Raw genomic sequence first — 6,000 nt, forward strand, 5'->3', positions numbered from 1 at the left:
TTGGAGGTGTAGCATTTCCTGACCTTTTGCTAGCCTCTTAACTACATCTTTATGTAGTGCAGGCCAATAAAAATGTTTTTGTATTTTAGCTTGAGCTTTCCTTCCTCCCAAATGACCTCCTACTGGTACCTCATGTGTTATTCACGACACTTCCTTTCTATACCCTCTGGCAATACTTGATGAACTTCTGCTGAGTTTTCATCCACCTGCATATGTAAAAGTCTCCATTTTCTCATTACGGCATCATTTTTAAGGTAATAACATTCTGGTATACACTCAGATTCCTCTTCCATGTATGCTTCCTGATACATCTATTTTATTTCTATATCTTTCTGTTTTAACTCTGCCACTTTTATTGAACTAAAAATATCCGCCTTATCCTTCACCTGTTCTTGCTGTTTTCCAAACATCTGATCAAAAATCGATTCTGATAATTGAACTTCAATTTTCTCTTCACTCTGTGATTTCTCCTCTTGTCTTAACCTGTGACTTTGTGATCTTGTTACTACACAATCTCAGGATATTCATCCTTCAATAATTCAGTTGTTTGATTTTCCACCGGCTTATCAACCACAGTTGGCATCACTCCCGCCTGCGATACAGCTATATCATTACCCAAAACAAACTGTATTCCTGGACAAGATAGTTTCTTTATTACTCCTGCTACCACTTCACCACTCCACTGGACTCTCCAACCTCACCTTTGTCACGGGAGTGTTCCTTTAAGAAAATGTTTTGTCTTATCACATGACTTCAGTGATGCCATTCTGTGGGTGGGGCTGGGCTGTGGCTCTGTGTTTTACTTTTGTTTTGTGTTTGAATTGGTTTTGAACTGCACAGGTTGAAAGAAGTATCTCTCTATCTTTATTTTAAAAGCTGTTTCCAGACTACTTGGTAACTTAAAAGAGATAATTGTTTTCTGTATAATTCAAACCTGCTGTTTGAAAAGGAGAACAGAGTACCAATAACAAGTCTAATACCAATAAGAATGCTGTGTGCTGGGCCACAAAAGGGAGTTTCTGGTTTTACTTGGATTTTGTTATTGAATGATTATGTAGCTGTGTGGGGTCTTTATGTTTGTAGTTGATTAACATTCTTACTGTGTGTGTTTATACAAATGTTAACTAAATTCACAGAATAAAGCTTGTTTTTTGAATAAAAGCGCCTAAGAACTCTATTGAATAACACCTGAAAGGCAGGCTCTTGTGCTCATCATAACCAAAATCAATAAACACTTATAGGCCAGGTGAACTCCATAATATACTTTGGAGTTTTCTAAACCCTGGCCCATAATACCTTACATAACGGAACACTACTCTTCTCACCCTGAATTCCACATATTATCATCTTTTCTGGCACTATTCCTCCCAAACTACATAACTCCTCATCTCTTACCATCAAAGAATGACTAGCTCCCGTATCTCGTAAAGGTTTGACTTCTTTACCTACTCTTCCTGGTACTTTACCCACACAAGTAAATTCTAATACAATAAAATAATATAGAACAAACAAAGAACAAAGAAATGTACAGCACAGGAACAGGCCCTTCGGCCCTCCAAGCCCGTGCCGACCATGCTGCCCGACTAAACTACAATCTTCTACACTTCCTGGGTCCATATCCCTCTATTCCCATCCTATTCATGTATTTGTCAAGATGTCCCTTAAATGTCACTATCGTCCCTGCTTCCACCACCTCCTCCGGTAGCGAGTTCCAGGCACCCACTACCCTCTGTGTAAAAAGCTTGCCTCGTACATTTACTCTAAACCTTGCCCCTCTCACCTTAAACCTATGCCCCCTAGTAATTGACCCCTCTACCCTGGGGAAAAGCCTCTGACTATCCACTCTGTCTATGCCCCTCATAATTTTGTAGACCTCTATCAGGTCGCCCCTCAACCTCCTTCGTTCCAGTGAGAACAAACCGAGTTTATTCAACCGCTCCTCATAGCTAATGCCCTCCATACCAGGCAACATTCTGGTAAATCGCTTCTGCACCCTCTCTAAAGCCTCGACATCCTTCTGGTAGTGTGGCGACCAGAATTGAACACTATACTCCAAGTGTGGCCTAACTAAGGTTCTATACAGCTGCAACATGGCTTGCCAATTCTTATACTCAATGCCCCGGCCAATGAAGGCAAGCATGCCGTATGCCTTCTTGACTACCTTCTCCACCTGTGTTGCCCCTTTCAGTGACCTGTGGACCTGTACACCTAGATCTCTCTGACTTTCAATACTCTTGAGGGTTCTACCATTCACTGTATATTCCCTACCTGCATTAGACCTTCCAAAATGCATTCCCTCACATTTGTCCGGATTAAACTCCATCTGCCATCTCTCCGCCCAAGTCTCCAAACAATCTAAATCCTGCTGTATCGTCTGACAGTCCTCATCGCTATCCGCAATTTCACTAACCTTTGTGTCGTCTGCAAACTTACTAATCAGACCAGTTACATTTTCCTCCAAATCATTTATATATACTACAAACAGCAACGGTCCCAGCACTGATCCCTGTGGAACACCACTGGTCACAGCCCTCCAATTAGAAAAGCATCCTTCCATTGCTACTCTCTGCCTTATATGACCTAGCCAGTTCTGTATCCACCTTGCCAGCTCACCCCTGATCCCGTGTGACTTCACCTTTTGTACTAGTCTACCATGAGGGACCTTGTCAAAGGCCTTACTGAAGTCCGTATAGACAACATCCACTGCCCTACCTGCATCAATCATCTTTGTGACCTCCTCGAAAAACTCTATCAAGTTAGTGAGACACGACCTCCCCTTCACAAAACCATGCTGCCTCTCACTAATACGTCCATTTGCTTCCAAATGGGAGTAGATCCTGTCTCGAAGAATTCTCTCCAGTAATTTCCCTACCACTGAAGTAAGGCTCACCGGCCTGTAGTTCCCTGGATTATCCTTGCTACCCTTCTTAAACAGAGGAACAACATTGGCTATTCTCCAGTCCTCCGGGACATCACCTGAAGACAGTGAGGATCCAAAGATTTCTGTCAAGGCCTCAGCAATTTCCTCTCCAGCCTCCTTCAGTATTCTGGGGTAGATCCCATCAGGCCCTGGGGACTTAGCTACCTTAATATTTTTTAAGACGCCCAACACCTCGTCTTTTTGGATCTCAATGTGACCCAGGCTATCTACACACCCTTCTCCAGACTCAACATCTACCAATTTCTTCTCTTTGGTGACTACTGATGCAAAGTATTCATTTAGTACCTCGCCCATTTCCTCTGGCTCCACACATAGATTCCCTTGTCTATCCTTCAGTGGGCCAACCCTTTCCCTGGCTACCCTCATGCTTTTTATGTACGTGTAAAAAGCCTTGGGATTTTCCTTAACCTTATTTGCCAATGACTTTTCGTGACCCCTTCTACCCCTCCTGACTCCTTGCTTAAGTTCCTTCCTACTTTCCTTATATTCCACACAGGCTTTGGCTGTTCCCAGTCTTTTAGCCCTGACAAATGCCTCCTTTTTCTTTTTGACGAGGCCTACAATATCTCTCGTTATCCAAGGTTCCCGAAAATTGCCGTATTTATCCTTCTTCCTCACAGGAACATACCGGTCCTGAATTCCTTTCAACTGACACTTGAAAGCCTCCCACATGTCAGATGTTGATTTGCCCTCAAACATCCGCCCCCAATCTAGGTTCTTCAGTTTCCGCCTAATACTGTTATAATTAGCCTTCCCTCAATTTAGCACATTCACCCTAGGACCACTCTTATCCTTGTCCGCCAGCACTTTAAAACTTACTGAATTGTGGTCACTGTTCCTGAAATGCTCCCCTACTGAAACTTCTACCACCTGGCCGGACTCATTCCCCAATACCAGGTCCAGTACCGCCACTTCCCTAGTTGGACTGTCTACATATTGTTTTAAGAAGCCCTCCTGGATGCTCCTTACAAACTCTGCCCTGTCTAAGCCCCTGGCACTAAGTGAGTCCCAGCCAATATTGGGGAAGGTGAAGACTCCCATCACCACAACCCTGTTGTTTTTACTCTTTTCCAAAATCTGTCTACCTATCTGCTCCTCTATCTCCCGCTGGCTGTTGGGAGGCCTGTAGTAAACCCCCAACATTGTGACTGCACCCTTCTTATTCCTGATCTCTACCCATTTAGCCTCACTGCCCTCTGAGGTGTCCTCCCGTAGTACAGCTGTGATATCCTCCCTAACCAGTAGCGCAACTCCGCCACCCCTTTTACATCCCCCTCTATCCCGCCTGAAACATCTAAATCCTGGAACGTTTAGCTGCCAATCCTGCCCTTCCCTCAACCAGGTCTCTGTAATGGCAACAACATCATCGTTCCAAGTACAAATCCAAGCTCTAAGTTCATCTGCCTTACCCGTAATTCTTCTTGTATTAAAACATAGGCACTTCAGGCCACCAGACCCGCTGTGTTCAGCAACTTCTCCCTGTCTGCTCTGCCTCAGAGCCACACTGTCCCTATTCCCTAGTTCTCCCTCAATCCTCTCACCTTCTGACCTATTGCTCCCGTGCCCACCCCCCTGCCATACTAGTTTAAACCCTCCCGTGTTACACTAGCAAACCTCGCGGCCAGGATATTTATGCCTCTCCCGTTTAGGTGCAACCTGTCCTTATATAGGTCACACCTGCCCCGGAAGAGCTTTCAGATAACAGAAACCCTCCCTCCTACACCACCCGTTTAGCCACGTGTTTAGCTGCTCTATCTTCCTATTTCTAGCCTCACTGGCACGTGGCACAGGAAGTAATCCCAAGATTACAACCCTAGAGGTCCTGTCTTTTAACTTTCTGCCTAGCTCCCTGAACTCCTGCTGCAGGACCTCGTGCCCCTTCCTGCCTATGTCGTTAGTACCAATATGTACAACGACCTCTGCCTGTTTGCCCTCCCCCTTCAGGATGCCCTCTACCCGTTCGGAGACATCCTGGACCCTGGCACCAGGGAGGCAACATACCATCATGGAGTCTCTTTCACGTCCACAGAAGCGCCTATCTGTGCCCCTGACTATAGAGTCCCCTATTACTATTGCTCTTCTGCGCTTTGACACTCCCTTCTGAACATCAGAGCCAGCTGTGGTGCCACTGCTGTTTTCCCCTGATAGGCTATCGCCCCCCCCGACAGTATCCAAAGGGGTATACCTGTTCGAGAGAGGGACAACCACAGGGGATTCCTGCACTGACTGCCTGCCCTTTCTGGTGGTCACCCATTTCTCTGCCTGCACCTTGGGTGTGACCACATTTATATAACTGCTATCTATGATGCTTTCCGCCACCTGCATGCTCCTAAGTGCATCCAATTGCTGCTCCAACCGAACCATGCGGTCTGTGAGGAGCTCCAGTTGGGTGCACTTTCTGCAGATGAAGCCATCCGGGACGCTGGAAGCCTCCCAGACCTGCCACATCTCACAGTCAGAGCACTGCACCCCACTAACTGACATTGCGTCAATTAATTAGTAAATTAAAGTTAAAAGTTAAAACTTTTTATAAAAAAGTTACTGTTAACTATCTGTTTCCTAGCACTAGATTTCTACTATAAATGTGAAAGCTAAATATAGTACTCTCCGATCTCTGGCTTAGATACCCCTCTAAATTATAATTAAGTAATTATGTTTAATTAGTTACCAATGCTTAATTTTTTAAATTTAGTGTTGATTCCCAACCAGCCACTCAGGTCACAGCTTTTCTGTGATGTCACTTCAGTTCCCCCCCCCCCACACACACACACAATTTGAAAAGGTAATAAAAGTAAAAATGAGTAAAAATCACTTACTTATGTTCTGAGGGTCTCAGATGTTCTCAGGTTCTCTCCCTGCTGATTAAAAGTTACAGGCCAGAAGAAAGAGAGAGAACAAAACAGTAGGGAAAAAGCACCTTCTCCCACTCTTCACCGAATTACCTCACAGCACCAAATTACCAAGTTTAAAATTCTCACTCTGTCTGTGTCTCACTCACTCAGGCTGTGTCTCTTTGACCTGCGCAACACTTACTAAGTGTGCTTTCTGTCTGTCTTTTA

The sequence above is a fragment of the Scyliorhinus torazame genome, chromosome 1 (assembly GCF_047496885.1).
Source record: "Scyliorhinus torazame isolate Kashiwa2021f chromosome 1, sScyTor2.1, whole genome shotgun sequence".
Classification (NCBI taxonomy): Eukaryota; Metazoa; Chordata; class Chondrichthyes; order Carcharhiniformes; family Scyliorhinidae; genus Scyliorhinus; species Scyliorhinus torazame.